Source organism: Papio anubis, chromosome 13 (assembly GCF_008728515.1).
Source record: "Papio anubis isolate 15944 chromosome 13, Panubis1.0, whole genome shotgun sequence".
In the NCBI taxonomy this organism is placed as follows: domain Eukaryota; kingdom Metazoa; phylum Chordata; class Mammalia; order Primates; family Cercopithecidae; genus Papio; species Papio anubis.
In genome coordinates, this window is record NC_044988.1 from 36,969,643 (window position 1) to 36,983,087 (window position 13,445).

The 13,445-nt window shown below is 38.1% G+C and overlaps 1 long non-coding RNA gene across 4 annotated transcripts in view; it reads right to left on the reverse strand.

The window, feature by feature from the left end:
- LOC103878348 overlaps window positions 1-13,445 on the reverse strand; it is a 59,828-nt gene that overhangs the window by 16,213 nt on the left and 30,170 nt on the right. For 2 of the 4 annotated variants that reach the window (XR_004177870.1, XR_002517605.2), the window contains exons 2-6: window positions 8,533-8,624; window positions 7,930-8,052; window positions 3,716-4,062; window positions 2,330-2,495; window positions 611-729 (exon numbers count right to left, since the gene is read on the reverse strand). This is a non-coding gene — a long non-coding RNA (uncharacterized LOC103878348). The remainder of the gene's footprint in view (window positions 1-610; window positions 730-2,329; window positions 2,496-3,715; window positions 4,063-7,929; window positions 8,053-8,532; window positions 8,625-13,445) is intronic. The other 2 variants (XR_002517604.2, XR_004177871.1) reach the window with 2 other exon arrangements.

The window sequence follows — 13,445 nt, forward strand, 5'->3', positions numbered from 1 at the left end:
ATTGTCTATGCTTCTCAGTCACACCTCCTTCTTTACATATTTAAGTGCTTGGTTACTGTTTGGTGGGTACTATATTGTGCTTTCTATACATATGGTCTCATATAATCCTCATAGGAAATCTATGAGCAAGGTATAATTAATATTTCCATTTTATAGATACAGGTACAGAGAGATTATGCAACTTGCCTGAGGCCCCACTGCTAGGAAGTGGTAGACCTAGGATGTGAATACAGATCTGTTTGACTTTAAAGTCTGAAGTTTTAATGGACACTGCTTGCCTGGGGTTGCAGCCAGAGACCAGTCATGGAGAACTGAAATCCTAACATCTATTCTCCCCATCTTTTAATCAAAAGGTTCTTATCTCAGGGACCAGATCCTACCCCCCAAGTCATGTGGTTCGGGTGGGACTAACCCCACCCCGCAGTCCCCAGGGTAGGCACATGATACAAACTTGGCCAATCAGAACATTCTGTGCCCCTGGACATCATGGTTATGTGGAGTACTGCTTGAGGCCACCATGTGGGCAGAGACTATCTGGGGTGAAGCAGAGATTCTGAGAGCCAAGAAACGGAAATACCCTTAGGTCTAGGGACAATATTTCAACCCCTACCTCCAGTCATGCCTTGGATCCTTGAACTTCCCAGGTATTCAAGAGCCAATAGATTTCATGCTTACTTTTGTGTTTCTTAAGTCAGTTTGATTTGTGATTCACTCATAATTGAAAAAGGCCTGATGAAGAAAGCACAGAAAACCCTCACATGGTCAGGAGATAATGCTGGTAAGAAACTTCCTGGAGCACTTTGGAACCTTCCTTCAGTCTCTCGCACCTCCCCAACTGTTGACCCTTTGCCACAGCTCTAGTGAGGCCACTTCTTTCAGTTTGGTGTTAAGACAATAATGGCATTTTGAAGTTAAACCCTGCCCTTTTTTCCTGTTAGAGTCCTTGAATATGTGCTATTTTCCTTTCCTGCCTTTGACAGTCTTTGTTGTTGTTCCCATTACTGACTCACAGATCGGCAACACAGACGAGGTCCAGGTCAGGAAGGTTGTAATGATCATACCTGGAAGTCTGCCAGTGGGTAGCTGCCTTAGTCCTTTTGGGTGGCTATAACAAAGTACCATGAACTGTATAATCTATAAACAACAGAAACTTTATTGCTCACAGTCCTGGAGGCTGGTAAGTCCACAATTAAGGTGCCGGCAGATTTGGTGTCTGGTGAGGGCTTGCTGTCTTGCTCATGGCACCTTTTTGCTGCATGCTTACATGGCAGACGAGGCCAGCTAGCTCTCTAGGGTTTCTTTTATAAGGGCACTAATGCCATTCATGTGGGCAGAGCTTTCATGACTTAATCACCTCCCAATGGCCCCACCTTCTCATATTATACCATTAAGGATTAGATCGCAAAATATGAACTTGAGGAGACACAAACATTCATTCTTATAGCAGTGGTGTTAGGGACTGTAATTGGTGGTCCACCAAAGTCCGTATGCTGAAGCCCTAATCCCCAGTGTGATGGCTTTAGGAGGTGGGGGTCTTGAAAAGGAATTAGGTTTAGATGTGGTCATGAGGATAAAGACTCTATGATAGCATCAGTGTCCTTATAAGAAGAGAGAGAAACACCAGAACTTTCACTCTCCAGGATGTGAGGATACAGCAGAAAGGTGGCCATCAGTAAGTGAGGAAGAGAGCCCTCAATAAGAACCTGGCTGTACTGGCACCCTGATCTTGGGCATGTCGCCTCCAGAACTATGAGAAATAAATATCTATTGTTTAAGCCACCCAGTCTACGGTATTTTGGTATATCAGCCCTAGCCCACTAAGTCAAATAGCTGAGGAAAATTTTTAGAAGAAATATTTCACTGTAATAATTTCATGAAGCAACCAACAAATTTCTGAGAGTAAGAGTTACTGGAAAATTAATAAGTTATATTAAATGTAACTTATGAGAATACTTTGATTTGAATGATCAAAAAATTCAGGTTACATTCTTTAAAGGTGGAGATCTGCTTGAGGGATTCAAGTACAGATGTCTCTGTCTCTAACACAGAAATGTGCTCAATAAATATTTTTTGAAATGAACAGTGAAAATTAAGTATGATCTTTGTATTAGGGTTCTCCAGAAAGACATAACCAATAGGGCACTAGATAGATAGATAGTGGGTAGGTAGGCAGGTAGATAGGTAGACAGACAGAGAACATTACTTACCTGTATGAGTTACATTTTTAAATACCTTGAGCATGGTCTTGTTCTTTAAGTCAAAGCACATGATGATAGATAGATAGGAAAGTTATTAGGGGTTCATGCAATTATGTAAGCTGAGGAGTTACACAATATGCCCTCTGCAAGCTGGAGAGCCAGGGAAGCCAGTGGTGTAGCTCCCATTCCAAGGCAGAAGGCCTGAGAACCTGTGGGTGTTTGTGCAAGTCCTGGAGTCCAAAGACTGGAGAACCTGGAGTTCTGATGTCCAAAGGCAGGAGAAGGAGGGTACCCCAACTGCAGGAGAGAGAGAGAAGAGAGAAAAGAGAAAGTGAGCTCACCTTTCCTCTGACTTTTTGTTCTATCTGGGCTCTCGGCTGATTGGAAGATGCCCACCCACCTTGGATGAGGGTGGATCTTCCTTACTCAGCCCACTGATTCAAATGCCAATCTCTTACATAAACAGCCACACAGACATACACCAAAATTATGCCCTGACAGCTATCTGAGTATTCCTTAATCCAGTCAAGTTAACTACTAAAACTAATCATCGACATCTCCTGGTGTATATCTAAGGTACTAGAATTTCCAAATGAACTAGACCACAGCATTTTTCAAAGCAAAAATTTTGTTCTACGTCTGGGCCATTATGTGTATATATGTCATTGTATGCACACATGTATGTATGTATGCCTCTATCTATCTATCTATCTATCTATCTATCTATCTATCTATCTATCTATCTATCTATAGCTGTATGGTAAGTTGGGCTCAAAACTTGCCACCTTTTTGGGGTGTATAATCACATATGTACCGGTGAGTTCATAATTAAAACTTCATAAGGCACTTTATCAACAAAAGATGTTGCTGTTAACAAATGAACAGATCCTTTCAAATTTTAGTAAGAAGTCACCAAACTATTTCTCTCTTTGAGATGAATGCTATCTCAGATATAGGCTGCATTTCAAGAATCTGATCTAGTGAAGTAGAAATTGGAAAAAGTTTGAAAAGTAAAAAATGCCACACAGACACAAGGTGCTTATCAGCAGATATGGTGTAGTCTAGAAATTATTGCCAAGACTTTTGGAATTAAAAAATATATAACAAAACATTCTGTGAATTCTCGAAAGCACTTCAAGGTAAGGGGAGAGGAAATTCTCTTTTAGGTAAAGATTATATCTCTCTATCAAATATTAACACACAACCAAACCATCCTGAAGATAGGCTTGAGGAACATACCCACGTGAGATTGTGAGAGCCAGAGGTAGGATTTGAACTCAATTCTCTCTGATTCTAAAACCTGAATATTCAATGTTATCTGTAGAAGTGAGACCTTAGGTCCCCAAGAGAAAGGGTATGCAAATATATAATCATTAAAAATATGCAGATATGACCGCAGTAATTGCAAAGAACAGTTGAAGGCAATGAGGTATTTTAAGGGTCCGTTTCTTGGTATGGAAAACAGAGGGATAAATTAGAGAACATTACTTACCTGTATGAGTTACATTTTTAAATACCTTGAGCATGGTCTTGTTCTTTAAGTCCAAGTACAGAAATGGACCCAGTGTCCTCTTCCCCAGAAAAATGATACTGGGGCCATTTAGAACAGAAACACACAGTAAGGATGTTGCTTGTGTAAGGACTGTTGAGATTGTGAATATGAGTTTTCCAATTAGTATACACACAGGTGTATTTTAAACGCTTCAGTCCCCAGCAGTTCTGTCACTATAAGCTTTACCTTTAAAGCTTTGTTTTGATCATTTTTTTGGCTCCAAAAAGAATTTTCTTTTTTGTTCTGTTATTCTATATTTTGCTTCTTTGATGTGGGGCTCGACTGCCATGTTGCAGAAGCACATTTTCCAAGCTTAAGAAAAAAAAAACAAACAATTCTCACCACCTACATATCAGGCTTCATTGAACAGTTTCTTTCCTTCCAATTAATTCAAAGAGAGTTAAGATGCATTGCTTCCTCTATTCATCAAGGTGATTGTCAATTGAAAAGGGAAAAGATAGCAAACGAAGCTAACGCTCTTCAGAAACTCTTAGCAAAGAAAAAAGAAAGAAAAAAACGAATAAAAGCCAGGAAGAGAGGAAACTCTTTAGAAAGCATCTAGAATGTAGAATGCATTTGTTAATTATCCTGGTAGAATGTCCAATGTTTTAATGTATATTTAAGACCAAAGAATGAAAAGAACATTATTAAGCATTTTTTTTCCAATTTTTTATTTCAACTTAATTTTAAACTACTCTTAAAAACTTTGCTGGCACTCAAAGCAGAGCAAAAGCAAAGATGTTTCTTACATTATTATTTATTAAAAAATGAGAAACAACTTAGATATACAGATATAGAGGATGTTTAAGTAAATTATGGTGTATCCACTGAAGGAAAATTAGGCATTTGAAATAATATTCCTGAAAATTTTATAAATAATTGATAAATACTTCTGTTTTATATGAGTATAAAAAGCATCATTAAAACTTTTATATTTAACATATAAATGTTCAGAATAGCTTTATTCTTAATACCAAAAAAACTAGAAACAATCCAAATGTTCCTCAGAAGGTAAATGAATAAGCAAATTGTATTAAATTCATACAATGGAATAGTGCTCAATGATGAAAAGAACAAATGATGGATGCATGACTAAATCTCAGAAACATTATGCCAAGTGAATAAAAGCCAGGCACAAATAATTACAAACTCTGTGTTTCCATATATGAATTTCTAGAGTAGACAAGACAAATCTATGGCAACAAAAAACTTATCAGTGACAGCCAGGGGCATGGTTTGAGAGGCACTTTACTGTAAAGGGTACAAGGGACCATTTTGGTGATATAAATGTTTTGTGTCTTGATAGGGATAGTGGGTACATGAGACTTTTTAAAAATCAAAATATTATCAAGTTTTATATTTAAAATTTACAAATTTTATTATACCCCCAACAAAGTTGATTTTAAAATTAAATATGTTGTCTTAGTCCATCCAGGCTGCTATGAAAAAAATACCATAAATTGGGTAGTTTATAAACAACAGAAATTTATTTTTTACAGTTCTAGAAGCTAGGAAGTCCATACTCCAGCAGATCTGGTGTCTGGTGAGGGTCTAGTTTCTGATCCATAGATGGTATCTTCTGGCTGTGTCCTCATGTGAGAAGGAGCAACAAGAGATTGGGCCTATTTTATAAGGGCACTAATTCCATCCATAAGGGCTCCCCACTCATGACTTCATTACCTCCCAAAAGGTCCCACCTCCTAATATCATCACCTTGGGGATTAGCGTTTCAACATATATATTTGGGGGTACACAAACATCAACCCATAGTATAGCATCAATTGTGTAAAATAAACTAACAGGAAACTATACATAGAAAAATACTATAAGGAACATTAGTAAGTATTAAAACATTTATGGTCATTATCCCTAGGTATGTCATTAAGAGTAATTTTTTTCTTTCTCCTATTTGACTGAATTGTTAAAATTGGTACTGGAAGCATACACTTTTAATTTTATTCATCTACTATATCTATCTATCCATTGGTCCCTTGTTTGTCTCTCTGTCCATCCATCTATCCATCTACCCTCTTTTACCTTCCTAAATTATTACTGTTATGAAGAATTTTAGTAACAGGTTTGTATAGATATATAATTCTTTTCAGTGTGCTTACAAACCCCAAGCATTGTAACAGTTCTGCTTCACAATGATTTAACCAGAGGATACTTCCTTGGTTAGTTTTGTGGGCATGCCTGCCTCTGCCCCTCCCTGATTTGGGCAGTCACTTCAGGGAAAAGTAATAAAATACTTGATTTATTTTAAAAGAGTCAGGCTTATTGACTGCTTGGAATGCTTTGATCATTCATTTTGTCAGGATCAAAGAATAGAGACTATTGATTACTTAGTGTTCTATGCAGACCTGCTTGTATGACACAAAGATTACTTGAATAGCATTGATTGTTGTCTCTGGAGTTGCAATGAAAATGGAAATGGTTCTCCTGGGAGGCTGTCATTCTAAACAGCAGCAATAACATCAACTACTATCACTCCCCCCCAAAATTTTTGTTTAAACAAGAATTAATATTAAAATGATTTGGAGTACTTACATATTTACAAAATACTTTTAAGCAGACTTACTCTTGAGATACAGCAATCTTATGGGGTAAATAGAAGAAGCATTATAGATCTAGTTTTTAGAAGAAGATTCTGAGGCTCAGGAGGCTCATCACACAATTAAATGACAGAGTTAGTGTGCAAGTCCAGGACTTGAAATATTATTTCCACTATACTACACTGTTTGTCTTAATAAATTTAAAAATGTTCCCTCTCTTTTATGTCCATGTTGGCATTCATTAAAGTTTCCTGTTCTTCCAGGTTGAATGAACAGAAAAAAGCTTTCATAGGAATTTTGGTTGTTATTATTATATATGAAGATTTTCTCTCTGGCTCAGTTTAGAGGTGGGGAAAATTAAATGTAGCTTATTAAATCTTACAAATATTTTTGGGCCAGATCGATCAAATTCACTGAAATCTGACTCAAAGACATCATATTGGTTTGACCATGGTTTTCTTCTTCTGACCACAGTGTCAATATTTCAATCCAACAGAAACCTGACTGATTTATGAATGTGTATTATTGGCAAGGGGATAGGCATGGTGGCTAAACTATCAACACAAAGACAATTTCAGTGAAACATTTAAACCTAAGCATCTCTGATTTGGATAGAGAAATGGATTCTCATTCTTGACTCTACAATATATTCAGTTTGTATAATCAATCTGCTTTAGGATACAAACTTTCCTCCACAAAATCTTTTGTTCCCCAGGAAAACAATGTTTGCTGTCAGATAAATCGGTGATAAAAGAAGACATTTTAGGAAAGCATTTGTTTTATAGATTTCGTGTTTACATATCCAGAAACATGATTACTTTTTTGTTGTCACAAATACTTCTTTTCTCATTTAAAACAAAACAAAACTTTTAGCTGTGCTGCTCATAAGAAAGTAAATGAAAATATCTGAAAGATAAAGTAGTCACTTTCTCATTATTAGATAGGCTAACACACCATGAAACATTAACGTTATTAGCAGAGTAGAATCCTAACCTAGTTCATCTAGGTTTATGATTTTAATTAACTGACTTTGCTCTTTCCAAAGTAATACAAATCAAAGATGCCAAAAGCACTTCATGAGAAGAAGGAAACATTACTTCTAAATTATTAAAGAAAGCCAAGAGAAACTGCCTATGGACAATTGGCTTAATCTAAGAGTTCATCGTTTTCTGCCTGCAGTTTCACTGAGCAGATGTTCCATTTTTCTTATCTTTTTGAAATATGATTTAAAAAAACATCTAGGGGAAAATTTTAAATTTCATGAAGGATGATGGTTTGCATCCCTTTTTATACCTTTATGTCCTACTATGTAAAATGAGAATATTAATAATGGCTGCCGTAGTGTTATTATGATCAAGCAAAACCACAAGGCACCTGGCATAGATATGTTCAAAAATCTTTGTTATTATTCTTATTAAACTATTTTTCATAGTCTAAATATTAACTAATGCAATAACAAATGGATTTTTTTACCTTTGAAGATACACATGCATGTATGTATATATATCTGTATCTACGTACGCAGACATACACATGTATGTATATATTTTTCAAAGGAAGTCTTTTTATTGTTGCTGCTGCTAAGCAATGGTTTCAGTGAAATTAAAATACAGAGAAAGTAACTTACTTATCTGCACAGACACCAGAGGTAGATGAAAAAACAGTTCTTGTCATCTCAGAGGAGACTGAGTGATGAGGCCTCTGGACTCGGCCTCTATTTTGCAGCAGTCATTTCACAAGTAAAAGGAACCTTCAGTGTGAGAATGGACAGACAGATAGGACAGAGGCTATTTAATTATAATAAAGGGAAAGCCCTGTTGGAGTAAGCTACACGCTGCCAGACCTCATTTTCTCATGACTGCATAATCTTTCATAGCATTGTTTAAGGATTATTGTTTTAAGCCTGCATGGAATCTTGTGGAGACTGGGGTATGTGGATTAACAACAACAACAACAACAAAACCAAAGCTCTAGATTTAAGAATTGCCAGAAGGCCGTTCATTAGAAGTCTGCACAGTATTAGAGTTCTTGAAATATGGTTACTAAAGACTTCACTAGATCAAAGGATTTCTTTTTCCTCAGGTTTTCATGATGTTTCATATTTTCTTTCATACATGTTTCCTGTCAGACTTTACAGTTATGAGTTTGCACCCCCATCCCTTGCCTATTGAAAATCCACAAACTGTGGAGTGTAGAAACTATTTGGAGAAAGGTTAGAGAAAAAACTCACTTGTCTAATCATGCAGCAGAAGTGGCTTCTGCAGATTCCAAAAGAAAAGATTAATCTCACTGCTCCTCCTTCACAGTCTTTACTCGTGGAGCCTGTGGTTTAATAGAGGGAGAACTCAGTGTCATGACCTCATTTTTTGCTATGCTAAGATTTGTTATATAGGAAGGGTGGGACTTCTATTAAACCAAGCAAATCTCTCAAATGAAAGAGAAACCACAGCAGTGCATTTCTTGTACCTACTAAGTATTCAGTATTTATTGAATAAACTAATAAATAATGAATGATTCATAGTGTGTTGCCTCAGCTTTTTCTCTGAGCCTTAGGTCTCTCTTCTATATGTGGTTTGGAGCAGATCAGGGCTATATACAATTCTTGGGGATAAGAATGTTCTTGTCAGCTCCTATCCCACATGTCAGTTGATTGGCTAAGCCATCATCCCCCCACCAGGATGTATTCAAACCTGGCACTGAATATTCAATCTTTATAATACAGTGACATTCCTCTGGATATCTGTGTTCACACAGGAGCCTAGCCAGTTGTTGGGAAGGCAATGGTTGCCCGCAGTGAGGAAGGAGGAAGAGTGAAAAGAGGCTATGGGAGCATGTTTTTTCTCCCCAGGTCTTTGAGAAGCCAGGCAACGTGTAGGGCCTTAGTCCAGAGAGTTGTGACTCGGCAAAGGGCTCAAGTCCCGGTAGGAAGCTGAGGCAGAAGGCCAGGCCATGTGGACCAGGCCCAGAATGCGGAGGGAAGAAGAGGACTACCATTTGGTCAGGCCCCAGGCGCCCAGCACTCACACCAGGTGTACCAGGTTCTGAATTTATAGCTAAACAGCTATTTTCAGACCCCTCCTGCTAGTAAAGGCATGCCTGCTTGCATACTGCCTGCTTTGGTTTAGGAAGTAGGTGGAGTTTTCTGCAGGTGGAAAAGCACAGCTGAAAAGGGAGACAGAAAACAGCTCTGACAGACACAGAACAATATCCTTTCTATGGTGCTAATTTGAAGAACTCTTTCAGTAATGTTGATTTGAGGGTGGTTGCACAGCCAGAGAGACGAAGGTGAAATGGACGTTTTCTTCAGTCTGGATAACAGCACAGGCTACGCTGAGTGTTACAAAATCACCTGCTGAGCGATTCATGTCAATGTGTCCCATTCGTCCTCCTCCTCCTCAAAATAATAATAATAATAATAATAATAATAATAATAATAAAAAAATAGAGTTCAGAGGGTTATTTTAAAATATTATTATTTCTGACCAAAAACATGCCCATAGAGTCTGGAAGAATGACCACCTGACAGGCAGTAACAGCAAATCACATGTTAGTTTCATGGAACCTAAAATCTAGCTGGATCCAGCTGGACAGAGTACAACACATGAATAAACATATAAAAATAAAGATTTTAAAACTTCAACATTAGCATCTATCATTGGACATTTGTGTGACCTCAAATCTCAACCAAAGTAAAAAGCCCAAACATTCCAATGCAGCTGGGGAAATTTTTCCATGGTGTAAGGGCCATTCAAGGTCCAAGACTAGTCACCTTATACCTTGGCTCAACTCCTAAGAATCCAAATCCCAGAGGCTTGGGCTACATGTGGCAGGTCAGGACATTCTCAGTAAGGCCCTTCAGGACCTTTCTCAGGCTGAGAACCTAACTTAATGGAGTCAATAGATACAGACACAAAGGTATCTTTGAAGTTTATATTTTGATTTCCAGCTGTTGCAAAAAGGTGTTCTTAATCTCCAAATATAGTCACATTGCAGGGTTATAGTTTCAATCTATGCATTTGGGAGGACACAATTCAGCCCATAACTCTCTTTACATTATTTTGGTTTTGCAAAGGCAAGTGGGAGATGATAGCTGTGCAAACTAGAACTTAATTCTAATGGAGTAAGTTCCCAAATGGAACTTGAGGGCTGAAAATAGTAATGACCTATGTATACCTTTATATTTTTCCTCAGAACACCTTTCTATGAATGTTGTTTTATAAAAAATTCATGACAACCATGAGAGGTAAATTGGAAAAATATTATTATCCCTGTTTGGCAGGCAAGAAACCTGAGGGGGTGATGGGGCGTGTGTCAAATGACTTGCCTAAAGTGAATCTGAGAGCTCAGAGGCACTGGGATCACCGTGCAGACCCTGCTGTATGCTTTCCATGGCCTTGTCTCCATCACTCGTCTTTCCTTTGCAAGCTGCCAGTAAAATATCTTTCAGATGTCCCACAATGACGCAACAGGACAAACATCTATAGCAATCCCAGACACCAGCAGTTATTTAAAATGAGTAATATGGAATCATGCCCCAAAAGGTTGAGGCTCTGTAAGTTATTTCACTCTTGCTACAGTTTCATTCTCAAAATATTTTCTGGGCACAGTTCCTTAAGTAAATGGAAGAAAAATACCCTGGAGGAAGATAAAAACTTTAGTGTGAAATCTATTGTATTTTTTTTTTAATGAGCAAAGTTCAGACAGAAACAGGAAAATTGAGCACCTGATGTGAAGAGGGAAGGTTTCTTATATGAAGTCTTTAGGTGATCCAGAAGAATATGCCAGTAGGATCTGGTTTGGAATATTCCCAAGGGCAAGGTGCAGCCTCTCTGAGATTTTACAGATCATGCATTCGTGAAAACACCTGCCTTGTCCTTCAGAGTTTTCTCTAAGCTCAGATCAGCCTCACTGGTTTGTCCTTCCTCACTCCTCCCATTTAGGCTGATTAGGGAGCTGCTTCCTTGATCAGCAACTTTTTCTTCTGGATAAACACACATAGATTCCGGAACAGGAAAACCAGAGAGGTAAACCAGTGGTTCTCTGATGCTTGCGGCAGGGGCAACAGGAGGTTTATTCTAGGTGCCAGTACCACACTGTAGTGATCTTATGTCATAGCCCTACGGATTCTGCTCCACAACAATGGGCTGACTTTTATTCTTTTTGCAATAGGTTCTTCTCCTATGACATTTTGTTTGTTTTGCCTCTCTTTGCTTTTATTCTCTTTCTGTCAATAAGAATATGTGACAAACTTCCAGTTTAGAAATAATTTACCAACCTGAGCATGTGGGGTGTTAATTGTGTTGGTATATTGAAGAGAACTGTGTGCTGTGATGTTCTCAGTTCAGCTCTATGTTATATGGCTATATCCTATAGATTTGTTCTGAGTGGAAAAATCGGTGGGGAGGAGGGGTGTGTTGAGCTATATTGTTAATCCATAGTCATAGTATTCTTCAAATAATAGCATTCACCAGACCTGCTACATCTTCGGCAGTTACATTTACATTTTGTGTCAATTGCTGCTCTACCTGTAGGCCTGCTCAAAAATGGCCCACCTACATTACTTAGCTAAGGGCCACACATAACAGAGCTCAGGGAAAATGAGCTGATTGAAAACTAAAAGCTGTTATCTACTGAGCATCTGCCAGGGGCCAGGTCTCTAGCTAACTATTTTACATTCATTATCTCAATTCGTGCTCACATCCCTTCCGTCAGGTGAACACTGTCGTCTCTGTTTCACCAAAGAGAAAATTGAAACTCAGAAATGCCAAGCATTTTCTCACGACTACTCAGTGGCAGAGCTAGGACTGGAACCCAGGACTTTGTCAAGACCTATCATCTAGACCTGACATTATACTCCTGCCCCCCAGAAGGGCTTTGTTACCATCCAGTTGCAGCATTTACTGGCTTATGGTCATTCTATCAAGTGGAATCTTAACACCTAAACAGTTTGGGGCAAGCAGTTTGTTTATATCAACTCGACCAATTGCCTTTGAAATATTTGTAATCTTTCTTTATTAATCCTACAATGTTAAGTAATTAGTCTGTTGCTTTGAAAAGCAAGTTGTGATTAAAATTTCGGACAGCTATATAATACAGTGGTGCTCTATGTTATTCTTATCCCAGGGCATGTGATCAGTAGGAAATGGGTGTCCTGGAATTGCAGATAAACTGTGGTTCTGACAGCAGAATTGAAGCCCATTATCAACTTGGAGAAAATTCACTGTTCATTACCAGAAAGATTACAGATTGATTCTATCTGTCCTACAACCTACATTTTTTAACGTTTTAAAATAACTTGTTACACAAACACATAACAATATCGATGGGATGCAAAAGAAAGGGGAGAAAATTACCTACGATCCTGACACATTTTTAAAAAATCTATTTTCATTTCTCTTTATTCCCTTCTAGTCCTGCTCCATATGTGTAATTTTTACAGTGTTCGAACCTACCAGAGGTATTATTTTGTATTCTATTTATGTTCTTTCAATAAATATTAGAGCAGAAGCTTTTCCCACGTGTTTTTGGACTCTTCAAGTGCTACAACTGTGGAAGGGCAGTGCCCACTTCCAGCTGAGGCCAGGCTGTGGGCAGCTTTCTGGCCCAGGAGGGCAAATAAAAGTGGCTCCTGAGAGGAGCGTTTGCTTCTTTTGCTCTCTATTATATTTTGATATATCCATGTTGAGAAATGTGGCTATAGTTCATTCCCTTTAACTGCAGGGAAGTATTTCACAGTATGAATATACCACAGTTCACCCATATCCAGGGAAGAATCTGAGCAGATGGTTAGACCTGGGTCTGCCCAAGGAAATGATTCTGTACTCAAAATCTGGATTAAAGATCAGCTCGTGAAGCCTGAAAGCCTTATAGAAGAATATTGCCGTAGAGGTCAGGAGAGAAACAAAGGAAGTGCCCAGTAAGCAAGCCAGGTTGGAAACCAAAGATGGATGCTGGGGAAAGGAGGCTGTGTTTTGAGAGGAGGGTTCCAGTTAGAGCTGGGAGAGAGGAAGTAAGTGCAGTGATTTCTTAGCCTTGAGGTCCAGGCAAATCATTACTAACTAGGACAGTCATATTTTATTGCTTTATTTATATTTGGGTTCCACAAAGCTCACTGTACCTTTGTTTCTTGTTTTTTAAAAATTA